This window comes from Balaenoptera borealis (genome assembly GCF_965194805.1).
Source record: "Balaenoptera borealis genome assembly, chromosome: 6".
Classification (NCBI taxonomy): Eukaryota; Metazoa; Chordata; class Mammalia; order Artiodactyla; family Balaenopteridae; genus Balaenoptera; species Balaenoptera borealis.
The window spans coordinates 60,478,889-60,495,915 of NC_138863.1; the positions used below are offsets into that span (position 1 = coordinate 60,478,889).

Consider the following 17,027-nt stretch of genomic DNA (forward strand, 5'->3'; position numbering starts at 1 on the left):
TGTGTAGGAGCAGCCCTACCTTCTCCTGAGGATCAGGGAAACTGCCCCTGACAAGATGGTGACTTCTTCCCCGCTGGCCCTGAACACAGAGCTCAAAGTTCACTGGCAGCAACCAGAGCTTGTAGCTCAGCGGGAAGCTTACCAGGTCGCCTTGCACATTCACCTCCTTTGGGAACTAGGATCTCCAACCCTGCAGAGCCCAGAATCGTGGGGATATAAAGCACATACTCCCACAGCGGGTCATTAAGGACCATGGTAAGTGGGGCTACTTTTGCTTTCACTCTTGGTTCCCAGACACACCTATTTTTCCTTTTGAGACCACAGTGCCACGTAAAGTTCTCTGATTTAAAAGTCTCATCTTACAATACAAAGGAACTTATTTACAAAATAGGAACAGACTCACAGACATAAAAAACTTATGGTTACCAAAGGGGAAAGGGGGGGGTACATAAATCAGGAGTTTGGGATTAGCAGATACAAACTACCATATATAAAACAGATAAACAACAAGGTCCTACAGTACAGCACAGGGAACTCTGCTTAATATCTTGTAATAACCTATAATGGAAAAGAATCTGAAAAAGGATATATATATATATATATATATATATATATATATATATATATATGATATATATAACTGAATCACTGTGCTATACACATGTGAGTATGCTTCAATTTAAAAAAGGAGTACATAAAAAAATTTAAAACTTAAAGTCTCATCTTACAGATTGTTGTCTTGGACCATGCCTGGTACCACCTGTGTTAGTCTGGGTTCTCTAAGAAGCAGATGCTGAGATGGGATTAGATATGCCAAAGATTTGCTGGGGGAAGTGCCTGTGAAGCACAAAGGAGGGGAGAGCAACTGGAGCCTATCAGAGGGCAGGAAATAGCTTACAGGTCATAGAATGCCCTGGAGGCAGCAGTGGTAGGTTGGAAAATATTTGGATTCTATTCCTTGAAAGGGAGGAGGGAGATAAAAATATTTTTTGAGCAATAGTGATAATCAATTAGTTCTATGTTTTAAGAGAGAACTGATGGCAGGGAGAAAGGTGTATTTTGGGGAGAAGAAAAATTTGTAGGTGTTTCTGAGATCAGTAAACCAAGCTGAAGATGACTCAGTCACCTCAAGTGGCTTTGGGATTGACACCCCAGCAACTTTAATCGAACTGGGATTAAGGGGTTCACTGTGAATGCCATCTTCCTCTCCAGACCTAGTCCTTCTTCACCTGTGCCCTTGATCTCAGCAAGAGGCATCGTTATGTACTCAGTGGCTCATGCCAGATCCTGTTAGTTACTTTTAATACCTCCTGCTCCCTCACCCCATGTCCAATCACTTACCAATTGCTGAATATTTTGGCCTCCTAAATATCTCTCAAATTCGTCTATTCCCCTCCATTCACTACCACCATCTTCTTTCACCTGAACCACTCCAATAGCCTCCGCAAAAGAGGCAGAGGGCCTTTAGACCCTGATCATGAGGTGGGGCTGACATCGAGAAAGGAAAGAAGCTTGGGAGAAGAGCCTTGGCCCTCAGTGTACCACTCTAGTACCCCTACCTGGTCATTTACTGGCTTCGAGGCCTCAGCGTGAACATCTGCAGAATTCAAAGCTATTTCAGCTGGAGCCTGTCAGTCAACTCTGCTCCCCACAGCAGGTTCTGTTAAAGGGACAGCTGAGCAGTGCCCCTACGTGGCTGCCGCAGGTGATGGGATGTGTTTCCAGGGTCAGGATTCCTGACAACACCTTTCTAATGATATTTTGGCCAATTTGGACTCTGCTTCTTTAAATGCAACAGCACCTGGATATTCTATATCACACAAGGCTTCAATAGTTAAATATCTAGCACCTAACAGCTCTGGGAATAGTGTAGAAACTCAATACATTTTATGTGAGAGAAATTTTTCAGGAGCATAGATTTACATACTGGAAATGTGAAGACCAAGAGTAAGAATTTGAACTTGATTTCATAGTCACTGGAGACAATGAAGATTTTTTTGAGAGTCAGTATGATGCTGCAAGTAACCACATACAGCTGTCTGTTCAGCTTCAAATGGAGGAGTATGGAGTTTCGTAGGTACTTGTACAGAAATAAAAATCACCCAAGATAATTACAATCCCAAAGCACTGATTTATCAAACAAATATGTATTGGGTGTATGTATCAGGTTCTGTGCTAAGTGCTGATTTGGCTCACTCAACAATAATCAAATGTATCCTGCAAAGCTAAATGCTTACATGTTATTCATGTGATATCTTATTGTTTAAATTAGCAACATTCCTGTGAGGGAAATATTATTATTCTCATTTTACAGATGAGGAAACTGAAGTTTAGAATATTTAAGTAACTTACCCAAAGCGAGGCTTTGTTCATGCATTCACTCAGCAAATGTTTCTTTGGGCACAGCTGGCAGAAATCAGACCATGTAGAGCCCTGAAGGTCAGCCTCAGGATTTTAACCCAGGAGGAAGGGAAGCAGGGAAGTGCTGTGAAAAGGTTGGCAGTTTTAAAAGCTCCCCACTGCCCCTGGCGTGCTCTACAAACAGAGGAAACCCTCAGGGACTGTTTTGAAGTGGAGGCTATTGGAGTGGTTCTGGTGAAAGAAGATGGTGGTAGTAAATGGAGGGGAGTAGATGAATTTGAGAGATATTTAGGAGGCCAAAATATTCAGCAATTGGTAAGTGATTGGACGTGGGGTGAGGGAGCAGGAGGTATTAAAAATAACTAACAGGATCTGGCATAAGCCACTGAGTACATAACGATGCCACTTGCTGAGATCAAGGGCACAGGTGAAGAAGGACTAGGTCTGGAGAGGAAGATGGCATTCACAGTGAACCCCTTAATCCCAGTTTGATTAAAGTTGCTGGGGTGTCCATCCCAAAGCCACTTGAGGTGACTGAGTCATCTTCAGCTTAGTTTACTGATCTCAGAAACACCTACAAATTTTTCTTCTCCCCAAAATACACCTTTCTCCCTGCCATCAGTTCTCTCTTAAAACATAGAACTAATTGATTATCACTATTGCTCAAAAAATATTTTTATCTCCCTCCTCCCTTTCAAGGAATAGAATCCAAATATTTTCCAACCTACCACCGCTGCCTCCAGGGCATTCTATGACCTGTAAGCTATTTCCTGCCCTCTGATAGGCCTCCAGGGTTGTTCTCATCAGAATCTCACTAGCTGACAGGCCTTTCTTCTGCTCGTGAGAGGCAAGGATCCATGTTGAGGGCCCTGATCTTTAGCATAGAGCTCTGCACTTCTACGCATGGCAGGTCAGTGTTTCTGGCACACCATACTCTCCTGCTTTTCTGTCTTTCTCACTGGTTGCTCCTGTTCAGTCACTTTTGCTGATTCTTCCCATTTTCCCGACCTCTTAAACTTCATCTTAAAGATGAAGGCTCAGTCCTTTGACCTCTTCTGTAACTACACTCACTCCCACGCTGATCTCATCCAACCCCATGATTTAAGTACAATCTCCACACTGATGACTCCCAAGTTAATATTCCTGGCTGGACATCTTCCCCCAGCCCGCAAATTATATGTCCACATTTTAATTCAGCATCTTTACTCAGAGGCCAATAAACATCTCAAATTTACACACGTGCAACTGCATTTCAATCGACCCCTTAAAATTGGTTCCATCTGCTCTCTTCCTAACCTTACAATGTATCAACCTCAGAGCCATGAGGTCAGACTTGCTTCCTCTTTTTCTCTTGTACCCCGCATCCAAGCTGTCACAAAATTCTCTGGGCTCTACCTTCAAAATATATTTGATTTCATTTCATGCTGCCTCCACCACTCCCACGTTGTTCCAGGCTACCACAGTCTCTTACCTAGACTAGTGCAATAGCTGCCTAATAGACCTTCCTGCTTTTGTCCTTGACCTTGGTCTTAGTTAAGATATGCTAGTTAGCTATAACAAATGTAGCCCCCCAAAACAGTGACTTAAAGAGCAACAAGCTTTTTTCTTATGTGATAGTTGAGGACGGGGTCCAAGTCTTTTTTCTTTTTTTTTTGCTTGTTTGTTTTTTTGGAGTATAGTTGATTTACAACGTTGTGTTAGTTTCAGGTGTACAGCAAAGTGAATCAGTTATACATATACAGATATCCACTCTTTTTTAGATTATTTTCCCATATATGTCATTACAGAGTATTGAGCAGACTTCCCTGTGCTATATAGTAGGTCCTTATTTGTTACCTATTTTATATATAGTAGTGTGTATATGTCAATCCCAATCTCCCACTTTCTCCCTCCCCCCCTTTCCCCCCTGTAACCCTAAGTTTCTACATCTGTGACTCTATTTCTGTTTTGTAAATAAGTTCATTTTTACCAGTTTTTTAGATTCCACGTATGTGATATCATATGGTATTTCTCTTTCTCTGACTTAACTTCACTCAGTTTGACAATCTCTAGGTCATCCATGTTGCTGCAAATGGCATTATTTTGTTCTTTTTATGACTGAGTAATATTTTATTGTATATATGTACACATCCTCTTTATCCATTCCTCTGTTGATGGACATTTAGGTTGCTTCCCTGTCCTGGCTATTGTAAATAGTGCTGTGGTGAATATTGGGGTGCATGTATCTTTTCAAATTATGTTTTTTTCTGGGTATATGCCTAGGAGTGGGATTGCTGGGTCATATGGTAGTTCTCTTTTTAGTTTTTTAAGGAACCTCCATACTGTTCTCCATAGCGGCCGTACCAATTTACATTCCCACCAACAGTGCAAGAGGGTTCCCTTTTCTCCACACCCTCTCCAGCATTTATTGTTTGTAGATTTTTTGATTATGGCCATTCTGACCTGTGTGAGGTGATACCTCATTGCGGTTTTCATTTGCATTTCTTTAATAATTAGTGATGTTGAGCATCTTTTCATGTGCTTTTTGGTCATCTGTATGTCTTCTTTGGAGAAATGTCTATTTAGATCTTCCACCTATTTCTTGATTGGGTTGTTTTTTTGATATTGAGCTGCATGAGCTGCTTGTAAATTTTGGAGATTAATCCTTTGTCAGTTGCTTCACTTGTAAATATTTTCTCCCATTCTGAGGGTTGTCTTTTCGTCTTATTTATGGTTTCCTTTGCTGTGTAAAAGCTTTTAAGTTTAATTAGATCCCATTTGTTTGTTTTTGTTTTTATTTTCATTACTCTAGGAGGTGGATCAAAGGAAGATACTGCTGCGATTTACATCAAAGAGAGTTCTGCCTATGTTTTCCTCTAAGAGTTTTATAGTATCTGGTCTCACATTTAGGTCTTTAATCCATTTTGAGTTTATTTTTGTGTATGGCATTGGGCCAGCTCCCAGTGCCTCAGCATCATCTGAGTCCCATTACTTCTCCAGTCTCATCTCCTTCTACTCTCCCCTTCACTCTCTCCATTTGACCCATAATGGGCTTGCTGTTCCTCAAACATGCTGGCCATGTGCCCACCTCAGGGCCTCCGTGTGGCTGGATTCTCTTCATGCAGATGCCTTCCAAACTCACTCTTTCACCACCTTCAAGACTTTGCTCAATGCCATCTTTCAATAAGGTCTACATTGATTCCCCCATTTAAAACTGTGACGCCACATCCTGCGCCCTTACACTCCATACCCATTACCTTGATTTTTCTTTTCTATCACCAATCACCTTCGAATATCTATGTAATTTACTTATTTAATGTTTACTGTCTATTTTGCTCAACTAAAATACAATCTCTCTTGTATTTACTGTTATTTTTCCAGTACTTAGAATAATGCCTGGCCCCATCACAGGTGCTCAATATTTGTTGAGTAAATGACAGAAGCTGAGAGTAAGGCCCAGTATTTGTAGGTGCTGATTCAGATTCTATCCCAAGGTTAGGGAGTTAGGAACTACTACCCCCTAAATGTGTGCCAAGTCTCACAGAGGGAATCAGGAAAAGCAACCTCAGTAGACTGGTACAGTTCTATTCCCATTACAACAACAAAAAATCAAAACTAATTAATAAAATAAAACCCTATAATGTACATGTCTTCTTCTAGTAGTGACCAGAAGTGTCACCTTCACTGGGATTGGGGCATATTACTTAATATGCCCCCAATTGGGGCATATTATTAATTACTTATTAATAAATAAGGCCGTTGTTCCTGGTTCAGAGCATCACTTCACCTTGTTTTGACTCCCTTCCCTAGTGGTCCCCACCTCCTCCCCCAATAAATTAAATATGATAGCTAATTTAAAAGCCTGCTATAGAACTCTTACCAAAGAGAAGGAAAAACTCTCATGGTTATTACAATCTGAAACAATAGAGCTCACAATATCCAAGGAGCACATACCAGGGAGTTTGGTGTATTAGGGTAGAGATGGTGCATCAAGGAAAGCTTCACAAAATAACTCTACTAAGAGGAACGGACCTGACATAATGCTTTCTTGATCACGGAGGGAGAAAAATGGTTTCAGATTAAGGAGAGTGTTTTTTGGTACATTTTGTGTTTGGCAGAGAATTTTCCTTTTAAAAAATTAAGATCAGGTTAGATATGCTAAGTTCAACCTGGTTTCCAATGGATATATCCTTGTTACTGCCCTCTTTTCTCCGTTTTTTCTGTTTTCCTCCAGTCCCATTTTTTCCCTCCCCATTTTTTTTCATAATGTTTTCAATTTACAGGACAAATAAGTTGAGAAACAATGAGCTGCAATTTCATGACCTGTTGGTCCTATTTCTACTACAAACACCCTGACCATGTTGTTCACCCTCTGGTGGTCGTCACTGATCCAAGACCTCCTGGTAAATATAGTACATGGGTTGTGAAAATGCTTTCAGTCCCCACTTTCTCCAAGATTTCATCTTGTTGTCCAAATGACAAGAAAGAAAAGACTCTTGGGATATGAAAATTTGGGGAAGTTAACTAACAGGTATCAATTCTGCAGTAAAAAACACAACAACAAACAAACCAAAAAACTGTTCATCCATAAAGGCACACAATACAGCCTATGATTTCTGAAAGTTTAATTATTTGTTAATTACCATTATCATTAATTAACATTATTAATTATCATTTTAGGTACTATTGTCTTAAAGGGATCTCTGCAAGAGTGTCAAAATTTTATATTCTATGCTGTAGAGCTCAGTTTTATTAAAAGGTCTCCCTCCTCCAAGTTGCCTGCAGGATCCCCTTCTGGTGAATCCCAGACACTCAGGATAAACCTGGAGTTACACCTGTTAGCCGTTGCACCCTTACTTGGAAATATCATCTGATAAACCTGGTTTCTAGAAGGTTCTTCTGCCTTTGAAAATATTACAGAATCTTGCTTTTAGTCACGAACAAATATTTAATAAACACCTACTTTGTGCCAAGGCCCTATTTCAGAGACAAGTAGAACCTATTACCTACTATCCAATTGTACCTTTCTTAGAGGGGGACGCATCAAATGAATAGTATGGGTAATAAGTATTACAGGAGAACTCAGATATGGCCTCTTGCTAACAGTAAGGAACATTTTAGTTCATTTCAAAAAACATTAGGCAAGACTAATCTGCTCAAAAATTTAATTTTTAAGTTTTTCAGTATAATGCATAATCATTGTTTTAAATCAAATAGTACTAAAAAACATAAAAAGCCGCAGAGGTCTCCTCTCCTACTCTCTCCCCATCACCAATCCCACTCCCTAGAGACAGCCACTTTTAATCTGATTAGCTGTCTCATCTGGCATTTACCTCTACATTTAAAATAATATGCCTATAAGTAAGGTGATCAGATACCCAGTTTCCTCATCAGTTCCAGTTTACATCTGTTGTCTTGGCATAATTATTATTAGTGGTTCTCTTCACTCTCAAAAGCATCTCTATGTGATAAATTACATAACTGCCATACTTACAATGAATCATCATGATTTGTTGCCTAATTACAGGACCTGTAGACTTATGGCAACTGAGCCCTCTAGACACCCACCACTTTTAAAAAAAAATCATCCTCCTAACTTAGCTATATAATTTTGGGTTAAATCCCAAATCAATATTTCCCCTATTTTGACTATCCATTGCTAAGCCAAGTACTTCACTGTGATATTATCTTTCTTGTATAATGTTTTGTTTTCTCTGGAGTTAATAATTGCCTCTTTACAATTTAATTTTTTGTGTACATTTATTTTTCCCCAGGTGCTTTAACAGAGCTATGAAATGCATAAGCAGCAATTTTTCCAAATGCTCAAACACTTCAGATGATTTTTCCCTTGGCAACATTGTGCCTAGAGCCCTCTGTCCTTCTGTTCCATTTCAGACCCATTTGCTCCAGACCAGTTGCACAGCTGTTGTCCTGAGACTTCTCTTCAAATTCTAAAAAGACCGTTTTTCCACAGAATTCAAAACCCAGTCAAACAACTGAAGTGTAAAGGCAGAATAAATATATTCAAGAATCAAAAAATATACCTCGCAAATACCCTAGAAAGCTATTAAAGGATGGGCTTCAGCAAACGAAGTGTGCATAGAAAGAAGAAAGCATAGCATATTGGTACCCCAACTAATAAAATCTCTGAATTTTTTGTTCCTGCCTGAGGAAGTATAAATGCTGTATGGTGTCCCAAAATGAAAACCATTTATCACTTTGGAACAAAAGCAAAATATAGAGAGATCTAAGCAGCCTTCTGGGTTATGATCTAAAACTGCAAAGCCTTAATATTTGTGGCATATGGCAAAATGCTTGAAATTTAGACTATGGATAGAATAAACATTTAAGCCAAAAACAAATTTAGTTTGTAAGGAGTGGAGGAAGGAAGGTATGTCATCCATAGAGAAGCTATTTTGTGATTCGTGGGTAAGAATATAACCTGAACACACAAAGTAACTTAGCAAGAGATTTTGTTCTGATGTAATGATGCTGGTTTTAAACTTTAAACATCTTGAAAAGGCAGGGGAATGTCTGAAATGAAAGTCGCTGCTGATTCAGAGATGAAGAATATAAAATCAATAGTCCTGGGAAGGTTCCACATTTGTCTTCCTCTCTGCAGACCAAGAATAGCATTCGTCTCTTTCAAAATCAGGTAAGCTCTCTTTATCAATACTCCTGCCTCAACCAACTCATTATGCTTATCTTAGTCCCAAGGTTTTCGATAGAAATAGTAAAAGAAAAAAAGCTCCTGAATTTCTGCTACTCTATCCAATTAATTTGTTCATTCATGTGATAAATGTTTATTGAGAATCTGTCTTTCTCCAACTTTACATTTATCTTTTTCCCCCCTCCTCTTAAACATATTTAAGTTTTTACTGTGTCTTCACTGCCTTTTAAATTTCTGGGGATCTCCTGAGGGTGACAATAGAATTTTCTTCTAAGGCAGAAACATTGACTCTTCTCTCTCTCTTCTGTAGTTATGTTTATCACAGACACAGAGAGATGTAATTACCCCTTGCTGTTTATTTGTGTCCAGATTTATTGGTTTAATTACATCATCAGTATGCACTATATCAAGAATAGCCTTCATATCAAACATAATAATGTGGACAGTAGTCTACAAAAGGCTTTTCACAGCCACTAATTTAAGTTATAAATTTTTATAATGACCCCCTAAAACAAATGGAAAAAATATTATTATCCTCTGAGGAAGTGACTGAGGCCTAAAAATATTGAATTTGAAAAAAATTAAAGGACCTTGTCTTATGGATATATCCCAATCATTTTTGGCTATTTTGGTTTGCAAAATTCCTAAAGAGCAGAAACTATCATTGCAATTATCTATCTACTATCTATTCATGTCAGTGGTCAAATATCAACTATTTATAATTTATAATTAAAAGTATAATATTGCTATCTAAAGATGAAAAATCACAATGGTTAGTGAGAAAGAAAACAAAGTTGTACAACGGTTTTAGATTTAACTGAAGAAGATTGGAATGACTAAAAACAAGTAATTGAAAAATAGACTTCTCCTACATTGTTTTATTTTAAAAAAAAGGTACTCAGAACAACAGTTGTGAAGAAGACATAGAAAACTGTATTTAAAAAAAAAAATACTCAAAACAACATGGGGAAGTATATTTTATTACCTGTACTATGAAGATGAGCCATTTGGGAGGAAAGATTAGGTCACAAAAAAATCAAAACATATCTGATGGATCAAAATCAATCATGTCAGCACTTTGTAGCTCCTGAGGCAATGGATAAAGTCCAGCTACACAAAGAGCTTATCCAGTTAGATGATGGACTCAGATAAGTCACCTTACCACATACATCTCAAGCCCTGAATGAAGGGCTGTCAACCCATTCCGTAACCTTAGAGAGGTATAGCAGTAAACCCGAAAAAGAATAAGAACAGAAATAAAGACAATTTTAAAATCTAAATATACTGTACAAGCACTTTTTTTTCCTTTTTGTATTTTATTTTATTTTATTTTATTTTTTTAACATCTTTATTGGAGTATAATTGCTTTACAATGTTGTGTTAGTTTGTGTTTTATAACAAAGTAAATCAGCTATATGTATACATATCTCTCCATATCCCCTCCCTCTTGCACCTCCCTCCCACCCTCCCTATCCCACATATCTAGGTGGTCACAAAGCACGGAGCTGATCTCCCTGTGCTATGTGGTTGCTTCCCACTGTCTATCTATTTTACATTTTGTAGTGTATATATGTCTATGCCACTCTCTCACTTAGTCCCAGCTTACCCTTCTCCCCACCATGTCCTCAAGTCCATTCTCTAGTAGGTCTGCGTCTTTATTCCCGTCCTGCCCCTAGGTTCTTCATGACCTTTTTTTTTTTTTTTTTGATTCCATATATACGTGTTAGCATACGGTATTTGTTTTTCTCTTTTTGACTTACTTCACTCTGTATGACACACTCTAGGTCTATCCACCTTACTACAAATAACTCAATTTCGTTTCTCTTTATGGCTGAGTAATATTCCATTGTGTATATGTGCCATGTCTTCTTTATCTATTCATCTGTCGATGGACACTTAGGTTGCTTCCATGTCCTGGCTATTGTAAATAGAGCTGCAATGAATATTCTGGTACATGACTCTTTTTGAATTACGGTTATCTCAGGGTATGTGCCCAGTAGTGGGATTGCTAGGACATATGGTAGTTCCATTTTTAGTTTTTTAAGGAGCCTCCATCCTGTTCTCCATAGTGGCTGTATCAATTTACATTCCCACCAACAGTGCAAGAGGGTTCCCTTTTCTCCACACCCTCTCCAGCATTTGTTGTTTGTAGATTTTTTGATGATGGCCATTCTGATTGGTGTGAGGTAATACCTCATTGTAGTTTTGATTTGCATTTCTCTTAATGATTAGTGATGTTGAGCATCCTTTCATATGTTTGTTGGCAATCTGTATATCTTCTTTGGAGAAATGTCTATTTAGGTCTTTTGCCCATTTTTGGTTTGGGTTGTTTGTTTTTTTGATATTGAGCTGCATGAACTGCTTGTATATTTTGGAGATTAATCCATTGTCAGTTGCTTCATTTGCAAATATTTTCTCCCATTCTGAGGGTCATCTTTTCATCTTGTTTATAGGTTCCTTTGCTGTGCAAAAGCTTTGAAGTTTCATTAGGTCCCATTTGTTTATTTTTGTTTTTATTTCCATTTCTCTAGGAGGTGGGTCAAAAAGGATTTTGCTGTGATTTATGTCATAGAGTGTTCTGCCTATGTTTTCCTCTAAGAGTTTGATAGTGTCTGGCCTTACATTTAGGTCTTTAATCCATTTTGAGTTTATTTTTGTGTATGGTGTTAGGGAGTGTTCTATTTTCATTCTTTTACATGTACCTGTCCAGTTTTCCTAGCACCACTTATTGAAGAGACTGTCTTTTCTCCATTGTATATTCTTCCCTCCTTTATCAAAGATAAGGTGACCATATGTGCGTGGGTTTATCTCTGGGCTTTCTATCCTGTTCCATTGATCTATATTTCTGTTTCTGTACCAGTACCATACTGTCTTGATTATGGTAGCTTTGTAGTATAGTCTGAAGTCAGGGAGCTTGATTCCTCCAGCTCCATTTTTCTTTCTCAAGATTGCTTTGGGCATTCGGGGTCTTTTGTGTTTCCATACAAATTGTGAAATTTTTTGTTCTAGTTCTGTGAAAAATGCCATTGGTGGTTTGGTAAGGATTGCATTGACTCTGTAGATTGCTTTGGATAGTATTGTCATTTTCACAATGTTGATTCTTCCAACCCAAGAACATGGTATATCTCTCCATCTGTTTGTGTCATCTTTAATTACTTTCATCAGTGTCTTACAGTTTTCTACATACAGGTCTTTTGTCTCCTTAGGTAGGCTTATTCCTAAGTATTTTATTCCTTTTGTTGCAGTGGTAAATGGGAGTGTTTCCTTAATTTCTCTTTCAAATTTTTCATCATTAGTGTATAGGAATGCAAGAGATTTCTGTGCATTAATTTTGTATCCTGCTACTCTACCATATTCATTGACTAGCTCTAGTAGTTTTCTGGTAGCATCTTTAGGATTCTCTATATATAGTATCATGTCATCTGCAAACAGTGGAAGTTTTACTTCTTCTTTTCCAGTTTGGATTCCTTTTATTTCTTTTTCTTCTCTGATTGCTGTGGCTAAAACTTCCAAAACTATGTTGAATAATAGTGATGAGAGTGGGCAACCTTGTTTTCTTCCTGATCTTAGAGGAAATGGTTTCAGTTTTTCACCATTGAGAATGATGCTGGCTGTGGGTTTGGCATATATGGCCTTTATTATGTTGAGGTAAGTTCCCTCTATGCCTACTTTCTGGAGAGTTTTTTATCATCAATTGGTGTTTAATTTTGTCAAAACCTTTTTCTACATCTATTGAGATTATCATATGGTTTTTATCTTTCAGTTTGTTAATATGGTGTATCACATTGATTGATTTGTGTGTATTGAAGAATCCTTGCATTCCTGGGATAAACCCCACTTGATCATGGTGTATGATCCTTTTAATGTGCTTTTGGATTCTGTGTGCTAGTATTTTGTTGAGGATTTTTGCATCTATGTTCATCAGTGATACTGGCCTGTAGTTTTCTTTTATTGTAGTATCTTTGTCTGCTTTTGATATCAGGGTGATGGTGACCTCATAGAATGAGTTTGGGAGTGTTCCTCCCTCTGCTATATGTTGGAAGAGTTTGAGGAGGATAGGTGTTAGCTCTTCTCTAAATGTTTGTTAGAATTCTCCTGTGAAGCCATTTGGTCCTGGGCTTTTGTTTGTTGGAAGATTTTTAATCAAAGTTTCAATTTCAGTGCTTGTGATTAGTCTGTTTATATTTTCTATTTCTTTGTGGTTCAGTCTCGGAAGGTTGTGCTTCTCTAAGAATTTGTGCATTTCTTCCAGGTTGTCCATTTTATTGGCATATAGTTGCTTGTAGTAATCTCTCATGATCCTTTGTATTTCTGCAGTGTGAGTTGTTACTTCTCCTTTTTCATTTCTAATTCTATTAATTTGAGTCTTCTCCCTTTTTTTCTTGATGAGTCTGGCTAATGGTTTACTAATTTTGTTTATCTTCTCAAAGAACCAACTTTTAGTTTTATTGATCTCTGCTATCATTTCCTTCATCTCTTTTTCATTTATTTCTGATCTGATCTTTACGATTTCTTTCCTTCTGCTAACTTTGGGGTTTTTCTGTTCTTCTTTCTCTAATTGCTTTAGGTGTGAGGTTAGGTTGTTTATTTGAGATGTTTCTTGTTTCTTGAGGTAGGATTGTATTGCTGTAAACTTCCCTCTTAGAACTGCTTTTGCTGCATCCCATAGGTTTTGGGCCATTGTGTTTTCATTTTCATTTGTTTCTAGGTATTTTTTAATTTCCTCTTTGATTTCTTCAGTGATCTCTTGGTTATTTAGTAACGTATTGTTTAGCCTCCACGTGTTTGTATTTTTTACAGTTTTTTTCCTGTAATTGATATCTAGTCTCATAGTGTTGTGGTCGGAAAAGATACTTGATATGATTTCAATTTTCTTAAATTTACCAAGGCTTGATTTGTGACCCAAGATATGGTCTATCCTGGAGAATGTTCCATGAACACTTGAGAAGAAAGTGTATTTTGTTGTTTTTGGATGGAATGTCCTGTAAATATCAATTAAGTCCATCTTGTTTAATGTGTCATTTAAAGCTTGTGTTTCCTTATTTATTTTCATTTTGGATGATCTGTCCATTGGTGAAAGTGGTGTGTTAACGTCTCCTACTATGATTGTGTTACTGTCGATTTCCCCTTTTACGACTGTTAGTATTTGCCTTATGTGTTGAGGTGCTCCTATATTGGGTGCATAAACATTTACAATTGTTATATCTTCTTCTTGGATTGATCCCTTGATCATTATGTAGTGTCCTTCTTTGTCTCTTGTAATAGTATTTATTTTAAAGTCTATTTTGTCTGATGTGAGAATTGCTACTCCAGCTTTCTTTTGATTTCCATTTGCATGGATTATCTTTTCCATGCCCTCACTTTCAGTCTGTATGTGTCCCTAGGTCTGAAGTGGGTCTCTTGTAGACAGTATATATATGGGTCTTGTTTTTGTATCCATTCAGCCAGTATGTGTCTTTTGGTTGGAGCATTTAATCCATTTACATTTAAGGTAATTATTGATGTGTATGTTCCTATTACCATTTTCTTAATTGTTTTGGGTTTGTTTTTGTAGGTCTTTTCTTTGTCTTGTGTTTCCTGCCTAGAGAAGTTCCTTTAGCATTTGTTGTAAAGCTGGTTTGGTGGTGCTGAACTCTCTCAGCTTTTGCTTGTCTGTAAAGGTTTTAATTTCTCCATCAAATCTGAATGAGATCCTTGCTGGGTAGAGTAACCTTGGTTGTAGATTTTTCTCTTTCATCCCTTTAAATATGTCCTGCCACTCCCTTCTGGCTTGCAGAGTTTCTGCTGAAAGATCAGCAGTTAACCTTATGGGGATTCCCTTGTATGTTATTTGTTGTTTTTCCCTTGCTGCTTTTAATATTTTTTCTTTGTATTTAATTTTTGATAGTTTGATTAATATGTGTCTTGGCATGTTTTCCATATTAGGGAAGTTTTCAACTATAATCTCTTCAAATATTTTCTCAGTCCCTTTCTTTTTCTCTTCTTCTTCTGGGACCCCTATAATTCAAATGTTGGTGCATTTAATGTTGTCCCAGAGGTCTCTGAGACTGTCCTCAATTCTTCTCATTCTTTTTTCTTTATTCTGCTCTGTGATAGTTATTTCCACTATTTTATCTTCCAGGTCACTTATCTGTTCTTCTGTCTCAGTTATTCTGCTATTGATTCCTTCTAGAGAATTTTTTATTTCGTTTATTGTGTTGTTCATCATTGTTTGTTTGCCCTTTAGTTCTTCTAGGTTCTTGTTAAATGTTTCTTGTATTTTCTCCTTTCTATTTCCAAGATTTTGGATCATCTTTACTATCATTACTCTGATGCAATATTTACAATAGCCAGGACATGGAAGCAACCTAGGTGTCCATCGACAGATGAATGGATAAAGAAGATGTGGCACATATATACAATGGAATATTACTCAGCCATAAAAAGAAACAAAATTGAGTTATTTGTAGTGAGGTGGATGGACCTAGAGTCTGTCATACAGAGTGAGGTAAGTCAGAAATAGAAAAACAAATACCGTATGCTAACACATATGTATGGAATCTAAAAAAAAAAAAAAATTGTTCTGAAGAACCTAGGGGCAGGACAGGAATAAAGATGCAGACGTAGAGAATGGACTTGAGGTCACAGGGAGGGGGAAGGGTAAGCTGAGACCAAGTGAGAGAGTGACATGGACATATATACACTACCAAACGTAAAATAGATAGCTAATGGGAAGCAGCCACATAGCACTGGGAGGTCAGCTTGTGCTTTGTGACCACCTAGAGAGTGGGATAGGGAAGGTGGGAGGGAGACGCAAGAGGGAGGAGATATGGGGATATATGTGTATGTATCGCTGATTCACTTTGTTACACAACAGCAACTAACACAACAATGTAAAGCAGTTATACTCCAATAAAGATGTTAAAAAAAAAGTTGAAGATAAAACTTAAAAAAAAATTATTTCCAATAGAATAAAGAAAGTTGACACTCTGATAAGAGCTCTTTCATGGAATGTAATTATAACTACTATCTTTTCATTGTAACACACAGCAGTTATATTGTACAAAGAGGAGGAAAGACGTTCTTAAAGCTTTTATCAATTATATTTACCTTTGAAACAATGGAGTAACTTATCTATTTTTTTCTTTTAAAGAACAGATTGCCCTTATTGAAGAAATAGATGTGGTTAAGGAATTCTGTGCACCTGAACATGAACAAGGAAATATGTTTAAAGTTCATTGCAGCACTGATTGCAATAATGAATTAATAGAACAACCCAAATGTCTCTCAATAAAGGAATTTATAAAATGAAACACTATCCAGACGTTAAAATAAATGGATTAAACCAATATGTACTAACACAGCAAGAACTAAAAAACAATGTTGGATGAAAATTATACCATGTACCATGGATGTCATACAGGTAAAAATTTTAAATCTATAAAATAATACTTTGTATTACTTGTGGATCGAATTGTATGTAATGAAAGCAGACAAAATGTGGGCTGGCTACACTCTAATTAAAGAGTTGTTGCCTTATAGAATGGTGAGAAATGAGCATGGAAAGGGAAAAACGGAATTTTAACTTTGTGATGATAATTTTTTTTAAGGAAATAAATTAATAAATTTTATTATTAAAAGGAAAAGAAATTTAATTGAAGCAATTATAAAATGTCAGTATTTGCTAATTTAGGAGGCTGGCTTATGGAAGTTTGTTATATTATCCATTGTTATTTTCAAAATTTTTTCATTAACAAAACTACAAGCAAAACAAGAAAATGGATTGGCTCGATCTACAAAAATGTAGAAATGCCCTTAGTGTTATAAATTATTAGAATAAGTGGTACATATAATAATTTGGAAAGTTAATAAATATTTCTAAACAGTGGTCAGTTTTGATTTTGATCAATTGGAAGTTCCAAGGGAATGGATAAAAGAAACCAAAGGGAAAGAAAAACAACAAATAGAAAATATTAAATAAAAATGTATACTATATTTCTTTGAATGATGAACCATCTATGGTCTGATGTACCAATTT

At 37.0% G+C, this 17,027-nt stretch overlaps 1 long non-coding RNA gene across 7 annotated transcripts in view; it reads left to right on the forward strand.

Moving 5' to 3' along the window:
- Nucleotides 1-17,027, forward strand: part of LOC309630338 — an 89,312-nt gene that overhangs the window by 33,577 nt on the left and 38,708 nt on the right. For 5 of the 7 annotated variants that reach the window (XR_014245612.1, XR_014245613.1, XR_014245614.1 and 2 more), the window contains 3 exons: nucleotides 6,624-6,743; nucleotides 8,863-8,995; nucleotides 16,143-16,412. This is a non-coding gene — a long non-coding RNA (uncharacterized lncRNA). The remainder of the gene's footprint in view (nucleotides 1-6,623; nucleotides 6,744-8,862; nucleotides 8,996-16,142; nucleotides 16,413-17,027) is intronic. The other 2 variants (XR_014245616.1, XR_014245618.1) reach the window with 1 other exon arrangement.